The following is a 12949-nucleotide window of genomic DNA, read 5'->3' on the forward strand; positions in this document are numbered from 1 at the left end:
CCCTGGAATCTATAGGCTTTTCACCCTTTGAGTTGTTGTAAAGATCATAGGATGAAAGGGCCTTTAGATTTGATTCATGATGAGTGGGAGGTTGTGTATGAATCCCACAATGAGTCTGTTGTGGCATATGTCCTAAACCTCAGGACAAGGCTTATGGAACTCAATGGCTTGGCCCAGGAAAACTTGGCAGGTGCCCAACAGCAAATAAAAAAGTCTGGTATGACAGGAATTCTTGAGCCCAAGAGTATGCTGTAGGACAACAGGTTATGGTGCTCATTCCTGTCAGACGCAATAAGCTGCAGACATCTTGGAAAGGACCTTTCAAAATGGTAAGAAAGGTCAGTGATGTTAACTACATGGTTAAACAGCTAGGCAGCAGGCAGGGGCACAAATTCTACCATATTAACATGATTAAGCCTTACCATGATAGGGAGGCTCTGGTGCTGAGTACTTGTAGTGGATGGCAGGAGGAGTTTCAGGGGGATCTGTGGCTACATCGAGCCAGCCAGCAAAATGCCACATAACTAGGCTGAAGCCTAGGGTTGCAGGCATATGACATGACAGTGCAGCACTGTAGTGAGGTCATCAATGACAATGCAAATGATCTCTCAAGACAGGATATGGGTTAATGTGCTCCCATACAGGCTCATGTCCTTCAAGGCAAGTTTCTCAAGAGTCACTTGAAAAACTAATTTGAGTCATCAAAGGTGGGAGAGATGTCATAATGTGAGTTATTGCTGGCTATGCCAAGAGAAGTAGGGCAGTGGATGTGTAACATATGCCATCTTAGACAGCTGGAGTTTTGTAAAGAATTATATGTCATTTTTATATCAAAATGATTTGTATAGGTGCTTGTTTTGAAAATGTATTTGTAAAGTTGCTTGTGCTAAAAACATGTACGAATAGTGGGTCCTGCTGGACAGAAAAGAAATGCACCTGCATGTCAGACTATATTGTAACTGTTGAAATGAATATATTGTAACAGAGGTTACTTGAAGAGAAGAGGTTAACCTCAGTCAAGCTAACTTTGAAAAATAGGCTGGAATTAAATTACCTGGTTTAGACCATAAAAATTGTATCTTACCATTCTGATTGCAGCCAGAGACAAAATGTCAAAACCGGGACTAGGAATCCTACTGTGTTGCCCTTAGGGGTGAACTAATTGCTACCCTTGAAGAATAGAAGTTTTTCAAATGGCTTTATAGCTTCCATATATGATAACAGATCTTAGCAAAACTCTGTGTGTGTATTATGACACATATGTGCTATATTCTGGTTTGGATTCTAGTAAAGGGGGTAGTGTGTGAACCAGAAGTCAGCTAACCAGATGTATGTGATGCCATTCTGTAATCCAGCACTGAAAGGGTATTTTAATACTAGATGAGATAGAAGTTCTAGGTCAGTTTGTTTTTGAAACCTGACAAACAAGGATCACTCACCCATTTCATCTTGCCTTGCTTTAGTAAGTAACAAGGGAATAGTAATTCTTTAGATCAGTCAGGAAAATATAGTGAGATTAGTTAAGTACTGTTTTTCCTGTATCTGTGTGACTCTATCCATGTTATTTTTAATATTTCCTGTGACTGAAACTCTGATGTTTATTGTAAATAGGTATTCAGTATTTTCATGTTCTCTTATTATTTATTATTAAATATATATTAAGCTTTTCATTGTGACTGGTTACACACTCATTCTCTTTAGAGGATATTTTAACTTTTGAGAGTACTTATATTTAGTTGGTGATGCAGTGGCCACTCCTGAAAGCCTTGCTGCATTGGTAAAACACTACCATTTGTATCAGTATTCATTTTATTCAGTATAATTGGTATCTGTGGTAACAGCCTTGGAGTAGCTGGCTTTGGAGTGTTCTGCTGGCAGTATCTACCTTATAATCTGGGCAGAGGAGACATAGCTGGTAAATCTGTGCCAGCCTTTTCCAAGTGTGTGTGTGTGTGTGTGTGTGTGTGTGTGTGTGTGTGTGTGTGTGTGTGTGTGTGTGTGTGTGTCAGCTACTTGGAGCAGGGACACAGAGCACTGGTTTGACAGAAAGGGTGGTGGAGGACTTGGCTTGGAACAATCTTCTGAGGATTCAACTCTACAGCTGTCAGTGTTTGGGGCCTGGAGAGGGAAACCCAGCCACAGGACAGAGTGTGATCCCTGTGTGCTCTTAAGGGAAATTGTTGTTGGTGCAGAGAGCTGCATCTGAAATTACTGGTGTATTTATTTTTGTTCCAAGTACACATCCCTCACTAGTGTCAGTGGTGAGGATTGAGGGTCCTTGATTACTGGGGCAGAGCAGGGGAGTTACAGACCTGATCAATTTATCAGAGACATTGGAGCTTAATGGATGGGGGTGGCACAATGATGTGCAGATATTGTTTTCTCATAGCAAGAGGTTCACTGGTTCAAATTTTGGCTGCTGTGCCTTCTGCATATACTCCCTGTGTTCAAATGGGTTTCCTCCTGGTGCTCTGGTTTCCTCCCATATTCCAAAGACATGCAGTAGGTGGAACTGACACTTTAAATTGGACATAGTTGTGAGTGTGCATGAGAGTGTGTGGTGTGGAAGAACTACCGTGTTAGGGCTAACCACCTGGTAATGTAAACCTTGGCTTTAGATTGTTACAGTTGAAGTAACACCCCTTCCCTATGTGCAAAAATGGGAAAAAGGAGTTGTGGATGGAATGGAGCTCAATGAATGGTCCATTTCTGCACATACACATTTTTCAGCAAGATTTTGTGTTATGCTGAGTTTTTTTAATTCCTTAAACTTTGGTGCATCATTTACATTAATGTAATTGCTTAGTGGAGTAAGGAAAGAAGCATCACTAAACATTTACCCCTATAACTAGATACTAATCTCCCAATCTCACCCACTGCAAATACTATACACACTAGAGTTGGTTGCTCCCTATTTAGAAGTGGGATAGGGTACAGTGAATGACATTAATACATCAACAATCAAACAAGAGAAAGGCACTAGACAGAACCCAAATGGCAATACCTTTTGAAATTTATAAAATGATCACACAAGCTGGTATTCCTATTTTGAAGGATGCACATTGTAATTCAGGCATGTGACCCATGCTGGATAAACAACAGCAGCACCTTATCCTTCACTCATACTTGCTATCAGAATGTATGGTCCAGAAAAAGACTTCTAGGTTGTTCCCTATTTAGAAGTGGGGTAGGGAAAGTGCATGATGTTAATACCTCACCAATCAAGTACAAGAGACATGCACTGGCTAGAATCCAAAAATCTAGAATGGTATGACCTCCAGAAATTTATAAAATGACCACACAAGCTGGTATTCCTATTTTGCAGGATGCACATTGTAATTCAGGTCCATGGCCCATGCTGGATAAGCAACAGCAGCACCTTATCTCTCCCTCATATTTGCTGTCAGAATGTAAGGTCCACAAAATGACCTATTATCTAGACCACTCAATGGCAAGTGTCATATAGATGAGACATTCAGTAATAGTTGAACAGTACCAATCAAGTACAAGAGACATGCACTGGCTAGAATCCAAAAATCTAGAATGGTATGACCTCCAGAAATTTATAAAATGACCACACAAGCTGGTATTCCTATTTTGCAGGATGCACATTGTAATTCAGGTCCATGGCCCATGCTGGATAAGCAACAGCAGCACCTTATCTCTCCCTCATGTTTGCTGTCAGAATGTAAGGTCCACAAAATGACCTATTATCTAGACCACTCAATGGCAAGTGTCATATAGATGAGACATTCAGTAATAGTTGAACAAATTAAAGTCTTTAACACTGATAATATGGCTATACAAGTACAAAACTAAAAGAATAATGTGACCATGGTGTCTGTATTTCATTCATCCTTGATCCACAGTGTTGCTGTCAAAAGAAAGAAGATGTATGATATTAACAATATATATTAGTATTGCAAAGACAGACTAATATATATATACTAAGGATAGTAGCAAGACAATAGTTTAACAAATAACTGCACACCATAACTCACTCATGGTTGTGGTTAGACATATCCCCCACAAATTGGTAGCTTGTTTTTTTTCTAGGAAGTCTTGTATAAGCTGTTAGATTCATAGCTGAACTTCAGATAATTATTTGTTTATTTGAATAGTCTCAGTGTGTTAGGTTCATGGTTTGCAAGTTGTCTTACTAAAACTGGCATCAAACCATATGCACTTGAAGGTCGCATTATTTATAGATTGCTCCTTATTGCTACATCAAAGCAGGATCTCTACTTCTGAAGATCTATACTAGGAAGGAGTGAGGAAGCCCTGACAGCATCTTACAACCTGAGCTTGATTAGTGCTTCAAGCACTAGAACAGTTGGGTGGTGAAGATGGGAGTGAGCACTTTCTGAGCCAGGGAGGGAGACTGGCTGTCATGAGCACTTACTAAGCCAGGGAGGGAAATCGGTTGTCGCAAGCATTTACTGAGTCAGGGAGGGAGACTGGTTGTCACGAGCACTTACCGAGTCAGGGAAGAAGTCTGGTTGTCATGAGCACTTACCGAGCCGGGGGGGAGACTAGTTGTTACTATCACAGGAGAATGAATGAACCAACTAGATGCATCCACCCAGAGTCATTGGTTTTGAGGGCTGTGGAGGGACAAGTATGACCCATTTGTTATCATATCTTAATCTAGTTAGTTTTGTTCAGTACAGTACCACTAGTCAAAGTGTCTTGGGGAACAGTGAATGACCTATGGCGGCACATTTGGACCTTTATATTTTACTGTATGGCAACTCAAAAAACACTTGAATGATCTTCAAGTTATGTTTGTAGCCATGGGGTATATATTTTCCACTGTAAATGAGTCCAACTAATAGAAGGTGAGTTCTGTCAATATTATCATGCTTTCTTTTTTAATTTTTTTAAATTTAGTTTTAAAACAATAAATAAATCAGTTATAAAATGAACAAATCACTTTTGCTGTTGGTATTAGCAGAGTATCTACCATTCACAGTGTACTTCCCTTTCTTCACTGAGTATCAATAATTATTTATCTGTCTTGACTCACTACTGCAAGGGTCTGCAGTAATATGACTGATAAATTTAAAGTACATCAGTGTTTTTAACACTGAGCATTTCAGAGATCAAATAACTTGCAGGCTGCCAGGAAGAAAGAAGTGACACCATTCTAAAATGAAAATAGAAGCTGTCAAACATTGTTTTAAAGAACATGCTTTTAACTGTTTTTTATAAAAAGCTTCACATAAGACAGGAAACTGAAGGAGTCAATGCTGACTCACTGGAGTTGTTGCAAAACATTTATTAATACACAGAACTGTAGATGAGAAGAGAGATCACTGGGCAGCTGAGAAGCTAAAACATATTTTTTTAAGGGCAAACAAAAAGTTGTTACTGGAGCCTGGAGGTAAGTGTGATTAAATATAAGCATATGATTTTGCAGTAATGTCATGGCTAGAATAAACAATAATGTACATGTTCTGTCACAGAAAGGAAAGAAGTGTCTTGTTATGGAAGGTTCAGTTAATTGAAATGCATGTTTCCTGCAACTCTGTATTACACAGGGAAATTATAAAGGCATTAGCCACATTGATTGCCCAAAGATCTGGCAAGGTGGTGGGTGACACTGGTGTCTTTGATTCAAAGGAAAATGAGAAAGAGGCAAATCCAGTTAATGGCACAATCCAACAGAAAACCATTATTTGAATTTAAATCATTCCTATAGATAAAAGCAAAAAAGTACCACATAGGAAAGCATGCTTTCGTGATACATACATAGGCAGCATCCAGTGAGTCTTCTGGCTTGTATTAGAAAAGCATGTTTTTCTACAGGAAACCGCAAGCTGTTTTTTCACTTTTGTTTTGGTTCAGTTAGAGTCAGGTACACTTTGCTGTGAGACACTATGTTATTCTGATTATAAATTAACAAAAGTACTGACACAGACATCTTTGAAATGGAAAGGAGGGATACAAGCCGAAGCACAAATTTCTCATAGTATGTACCAGTAGAAGAAAATGCTTGGGTGGGTGCTGATACTACTAACAAGCTTGATTCAGAAAAGTATGTTCTCACTGATGTGGAATGTGTTTCTTTTATGCTTTAATTTTGGATCAGTTTGCATGTTATCATCTTTGAAGTTGCCACTGTACTTTGATTGCAAATAAAGATAAGTGTGTGGGTATAGTAACCATTTTAAAATGGAAAGGAGGGCAACCAGTAGTACCAATTTATGTACTCCTATGGTGTAGCAACTAACAAATAACATATGACCGAATGAATGCAGATGCTACTAAGAGATGTTTATTAAGTCCTTTATCATAGCTGCCTCCTCCAGGGTTCTGTAGCCAAGTATATGATTTTTTTTTTTTACTTTCTGCATTGAAGTATGTGTTGCTTAATGTAGTAAACTCTGGTGTCAGTGATATCTCAGTTGAAACATTTTTACTAATCAATCCTACCCACTGTAACTAGTATAATTTACAAAGTAATCTAATTCATTGGCCAGTATCACTACTATATGAATGGAAGAAGATAGCAGAAAGCATCTAGCTAGTTCATGAAAGTAATTCTGAAGGACAATTTTTTCAACTGCTCATTTCTAAATGAATCATTTGCCATCAACCACTGTATTTGCTGTTACTCTGTAAAACTAGTGATCACTAAAACATTTGTGCCAGTCCCACACACTGCAAGTGTTTTTCTCCGATTTTCTAGTTATAACTAATAACAGATAGCCATGTTATGAGGGGTACAGTTTACATATGATTATCAGGGTCTCATTAGATCACAACAGATCTCCTTGTGATGCCTTAACTTTGAAATAAAAGTCATGCAACACAGGTAATTCCGACTGTAGTCTCTACACTGTCACTGCTTGCTATGAATCTACTATTTGCATTAGCTTATTTATGCTAACTTTGAGGAGTATTAGAACCTAACTGCTACCATGCCCCACTTTCACAGTTACCATTGGATACCAATAGGGTACCTGCAAGGTAGAAGCTAACTAAGGAAGGTAAGTGAGGGGTTGTTATATAATCAGAAACACAAGTTCATCTATGTCATCTTCCTGTGTTTTAGCCAGATATGGAGGAGGGAGCAATATTTCACAATGCAGACTAAATATACAGAGACTGTGCTTAGTCACCTATGTAAATTTTATGCTTGTTTTATCAAGACTTTTATATCAGATTGCTACAGTTTCCTTATGGTGGTTAGCTTCAGCCTTCAGAAACATTAGTTATAGTTTTATCAGATGTGGTTACAAAGTAAATACATTATTAATTTTATGATGCCAGTCTGTAGCAGGAGATGATGTTTTCAGAATTGCTTTAGACAGGTGCAGGGACTGGCCTTCTTTATTAGTAATAAATCGTAAATAGTCATACTTAGGTAAAAGGACTATAATGGAAAAGCCTGAATCATCCATTTTGTTATTCTGTCAGAATACACTTTTTAGTCAAATTGGATATTTTCTGCAGCTTCCCTAGACATAACTTCCTACTTGTTTCAACCCTAACGAGTATAGTGCACAACCACCATCAGCTTAATAATGAGATTCTCCTTAACTATATAATGGGTCTCTAGTTGTCACAGCACTCTACCCATTTACTGCTGACTGCTGCACAATGGGTCACTAATTGTCACAGCACTCTAACCATTTACTGCTGACTGCTGCACAATGGTGATGAGATTCTCCATAATTATACAATGGGTCACTAATTGTCACAGCACTCTAACCATTTACTGCTGACTGCTGCACAATGGGTCACTAATTGTCACAGCACTCTACCCATTTAATGTTGACTGCTGCACAATGGGTCACTAATTGTCACAGCACTCTAACCATTTACTGCTGACTGCTGCACAATGGGTTACTAATTGTCACAGCACTCTACCCATTTAATGCTGACTGCTGCACAATGGATCACTAATTGTCACAGCACTCTAACCATTTACTGCTGACTGCTGCACAATGGATTACTAATTGTCACAGCACTCTAACCATTTACTGATGACTGCTGCACAATGGTTCACTAATTGTCACAGCACTCTAACCATTTACTGCTGACTGCTGCACAATGGTGATGAGATTCTCCATAATTATACAATGGGTCAGTATTTGTCACAGCACTCTAACCATTTACTGCTGACTGCTGCACAATGGATCACTAATTGTCACAACATTCTACCCAATTAATGCTGACTGCTGCACAATGGGTCACTAATTGTCACAGTACTCTACCCATTTAATGCTGACTGCTGAATAATGGGTCACTAATTGTCACAGCACTCTACCAATTTAATACTGACTGCTGCACAAACATCTATTTACATTTTTTGTCTTTGCTTCACAACCCCTTTTTTGCAACAGGTCATTAACCTTCAAGGCTCATTACCAACCAGTGTGCTCTTCTGCTGGTGTAATGTCCATCTAACATTAGTGTGTGTGTTTTGGCTGTGATGTGTGTGTGCAAGGGGCTGTGAAATGTGTGGGTGTGAGTTACCTTTATGTGTGTGATTGCGCAATCTCGGAGTTAGTATATATAAGTGGGGGGTGTTGCAGTGTGTGAATGCACAGGTGTACGTGTAGGCAAGTACGTATGAGTGTGTTGGTTAGGGGCTTTAGTGTATGTTAGTGTGTGTTTTGGCTGTGATGTGTGTGTGCAAGGGGCTGTGAAATGTGTGTGTGAGTTACCTTTGTGTGTGTGATTGTGCAATCTCGGAGTTAGTATATATAAGTGGGGGGTGTTGCAGTGTGTGAATGCACAGGTGTAAGTGTAGGTAAGTACATACGAGTGTGTTGTTAGGGGCTTAAGTGTATGTTAGTGTATTTTTTGGCTGTGATGTGTGCGTGCAAGGGGCTGTGAAATGTGTGTGTGTGAGTTACCTTTGTGTGTGTGATTGCGCAATCTCGGAGTTAGTATATATAAGTGGGGGGTGTTGCAGTGTGTGAATGCACAGGTGTAAGTGTAGGCAAGTACGTATGAGTGTGTTGGTTAGGGGCTTTAGTGTATGTTAGTGTGTGTTTTGGCTGTGATGTGTGTGTGCAAGGGGCTATGAAATGTGTGTGTGAGTTACCTTTGTGTGTGTTATTGCACAATCTCGGAGTTAGTATATATAAGTGGGGGTGTTGCAGTGTGTGAATGCACAGGTGTAAGTGTAGGTTAGTACTTATGAGTGTGTTGGTCAGGGGCTTTACTGTATGTTAGTGTGTGTTTTGGCTGTTATATTTGTGCACAAGGGGCTGTGAAATGTGTGGGTGTGAGTTACCTTTATGTGTGTGATTGTGCAATCTCGGAGTTAGTATATATAAGTGGGTGGTGTTGCAGTGTGTGAATGCACAGGTGTAAGTGTAGGCAAGTACATATGAGTGTGTTGGTTAGGGGCTTTAGTGTATGTTAGTGTGTGTTTTGGCTGTGATGTGTGTGTGCAAGGGGCTGTGAAATGTGTGTGTGTGAGTTACCTTTGTGTGTGTGATTGCGCAATCTCGGAGTTAGTATATATAAGTGGGGGGTGTTGCAGTGTGTGAATGCGTAGGTGTAAGTGTAGGTAAGTACATACGAGTGTGTTGGTTAGGGGCTTTAGTGTATGTTAGTGTATGTTTTGGCTGTGATGTGTGTGTGCAAGGGGCTGTGAAATGTGTGTGTGTGAGTAACCTTTGTGTGTGTGATTGCGCAATCTCGGAGTTAGTATTTATAAGTAGGGTGTGTTGCAGTGTGTGAATGCACAGGTGTAAGTCATATGAGTGTGTTAGTTAGGGGCTTTAGTGTATGTTAGTGTGTGTTTTGGCTGCAATGTGTGTGTGTGCAAGGGGCTGTGAAATGTGTGTGTGAGTTACCTTTGTGTGTGTGATTGCGCAATCTCAGAGTTAGTGTATATATAAGTGGGGGGTGTTGCAGTGTGGGAATGCACAGGTGTAAGTGTAGGCAAGTACGTATGAGTGTGTTGGTTAGGGGCTTTAGTGTATGCTAGTGTGTGTTTTGGCTGTGATGTATGTATGCAAGGGGCTGTGAAATGTGTGTGTGAGTTACCTTTGTGTGTGTGACTGCGCAATCTCGGAGTTAGTATATATAAGTGGGGGGTGTTGCAGTGTGTGAATGCACAGGTGTAAGTGTAGGCAAGTACATATGAGTGTGTTGGTTAGGGGCTTTAGTGTATGTTAGTGTGTGTTTTGGCTGTGATGTGTGTGTGCAAGGGGCTGTGAAATGTGTGTGTGAGTTACCTTTGTGTGTGTGATTGCACAATCTCGGAGTTAGTATATATAAGTGGGGGGGGTGTTGCGGTGTGCGAATGCATAGGTGTAAGTGTAGGTAAGTACATACGACTGTGTTGGTTAGGGGCTTTAGTGTATGTTACTGTATGTTTTGGCTGTGATGTGTGTGTGTGTGTGCAAGGGTCTTTGAAATGTGTGTGTGTGAGTCACCTTTGTGTGTGTGATTGCACAATCTCGGAGTTAGTATATATAAGTGGGGGGTGTTGCGGTGTGTGAATGCATAGATGTAAGTGTAGGCAAGTACGTATGAGTGTGTTGGTCAGGGGCTTTAGTGTATGTTAGTGTGTGTTTTGGCTGTGATGTGTGTGTGCAAGGGGCTGTGAAATGTGTGTGTGTGAGTTACCTATGTGTATGTGATTGTGCAATCTCGGAGTTAGTATATATACGTAGGGAGGGTGTTGCAGTGTGTGAATGCATAGGTGTAAGTGTAGGTAAGTACATACGACTGTGTTGGTTAGAGGCTTTGGTGTATGTTAGTGTATGTTTTGGCTGTGATGTGTGTGTGCAAGGGGCTGTGAAATGTGTGTGTGTGAGTTACCTTTGTGTGTGTGATTGTGCAATCTCGGAATTAGTATATGTAAGCAGGGGGTGTGGGGTTGTACAGCCCCCCACATGGGGGTGCAGGGGGGATTACCCCCCTTCTTGTCTGTAGTGTAGGATTGTTTGTTTGATTGTGGGGGGGTTGTGTGTATGTGTATGTGTGTGGTGTATTTGCACTGTAGGTTCACAATTTTAAATTTCATGGTTATCGAGTATTTAAAGGTTTCGGCTATAGAATTTCGAAATACTGAAATTCGGGATTTCAGTATTTTGGGATACTATAGTGAACCCCTAGTTTGAATACCAAGCCAGAAAGCATAGTCAGAAATGGGTATTAGAGGAAACTTCCTGATCAAAAGTGAAGTCGCTCGTAAGCTGGAGAAACTGTGTATCAAGTTCATGTGGCACATTGTTAACTACAATATTAAAATAACTAAAGAGATGAGTTATCAGATAAAGCGTTGATGAGAAAGTCCATTTAATTTTTCCAGAAAAATTCCCAAATTACCGTAGCCGGCCTTAGGCATAGGCCAACTAGGCAGCCACCTAGGGCGTCACTGTAGCAGGGGTGCTTTTCAAGTATTTATTTGGTGTAGGTAGACCAGAATGGGGGACTTGGGTGGTGTGGGGGGGTGCCATGGAGCCCTTTTGCCTAGGACACCAGCTGACCTAAGGCTGCTGCTGCAAATTACCCTACTGGATTGTACATAATACAAAATATATATAATGCTATGCTGTAGCGCAGTAACCAGTCATTACATAACTGCAATATTTAGCCCAAAGTAACCAATTTTATGTATAATTTCAGATTAATAAACAAACCTAAAAGGCATCCTGATAAGACAGAAGAATCCCACTTTCTGCAGGATTTCAAAATAGAGCAGTGATTTGTCACCTTAACGTGACTAGGGCTACTGCAGCCAAACTGGACAAACTCCATCTCTCTACCACCCTTCAGTGTGATAGCTCAGCACAGTTCTCAAATGCTTTCAGTGAAGGGCCACTGATTGAGAAAAGAAGTGATCATTAAATGTGCAGTGAAAGATCATACCCCAATTCATTCTATCAGGGATGGTGCTGTGCAAATCATGTAACAAACAGTAACATTGCTAAATGGTTTATCTACAAATTCTTTATTAGCCAAGTTCACATTTTTGTTTGCCCACACATGGCCATTTGATATTTGTTTCCTTTTACCTCCTTGGCTACAACATGTTGTACTGCTTTATGAATATCTTCTGAGCAGTACATAGTCTGTACTAAAAGGCTTTACATTCTCAGATGTATTGAGAAATGTTTACTTGGATGTTTAACTCTTTCTTTGAGATGAAGTAATATTGCAGTAGAATAATAAAGTAAGGGTTTATGGGTCAAAGTCCCTTATGGGAGGTCCAGAAGGATTACCCACTGCCAAAACACAATTTTGTTTTGCAGGGTTATGCATCTGCTTAGAATTGTTTGTCTAGAGTGGTTATGTTTAGGCAACTTGTGTAAATAAGGAAATTGCTTCCTGTAGTTGGGGGGGTGAAAGGCAAGCAGATATGTTTTGTGACAGTGGGCTTAGAGCTATCATATAAGAAACAGAGTTAAAAAATGAAAACAAAATTACTTAGCCTGTTTAAATTCGATATATTTATTGTTTTAAGCAAATCTCAGATCATCAAAAGTCTGTCTCTCAAAAAGTGTTGCCCCTACACTTAGGTTCTTTGATGCTAAAATTCATATATTAAGCGAGTGAGTGCAGTAAGCAAAAGTCCATACTTGGAGGTATGGGGTTTGCCCCTTCATAATTAACTCTTTTACCTTTCTCAGTCCTTAATTTGGACTTTTGTTGAATTTTTGTTGAAATGGAACTGAATTACTGTTGACATGTCCATTGTTGTTGTTTGTCTTTCGGCTTTTCCCGGTTAGGGGTCGCCACAGCGGAACTCCGGTCCACTAATGATTGGCAGTAGATTTTTGCAAATGCCGAGGTACCAGCTCGATGTTGGTAACACATAAAAATTAGGCAGAAAACAATTACAAGACTTTTATGAATGACAATCTCATCTGACCTCTGTTTTGTGGTAGGCTGGGTTTCAGGCATGTACCCTCCTGTTGTCAGAGGATAATATCCTGAACAGTGCACTTTAATGGAAATCAGTGAAACACAGCCT

The 12949-nt window shown here is 39.9% G+C and overlaps 1 protein-coding gene across 1 annotated transcript in view; it reads left to right on the forward strand.

The window, feature by feature from the left end:
- Positions 1 to 5200: 5200 nt before the first annotated feature.
- The window catches only part of LOC122808501 (CXADR-like membrane protein), an 874569-nt gene continuing 866820 nt past the window's right edge, over positions 5201 to 12949 (forward strand). Inside the window, exon 1 of the mRNA XM_044079457.1 lies at positions 5201 to 5383. The gene's annotated coding sequence lies outside the window, so the exon portion shown is untranslated. The remainder of the gene's footprint in view (positions 5384 to 12949) is intronic.

The sequence above is a fragment of the Protopterus annectens genome, chromosome 8.part0 (genome assembly GCF_019279795.1).
Source record: "Protopterus annectens isolate FY-2018-M chromosome 8.part0, PAN1.0, whole genome shotgun sequence".
NCBI classification, from domain to species: Eukaryota; Metazoa; Chordata; order Ceratodontiformes; family Protopteridae; genus Protopterus; species Protopterus annectens.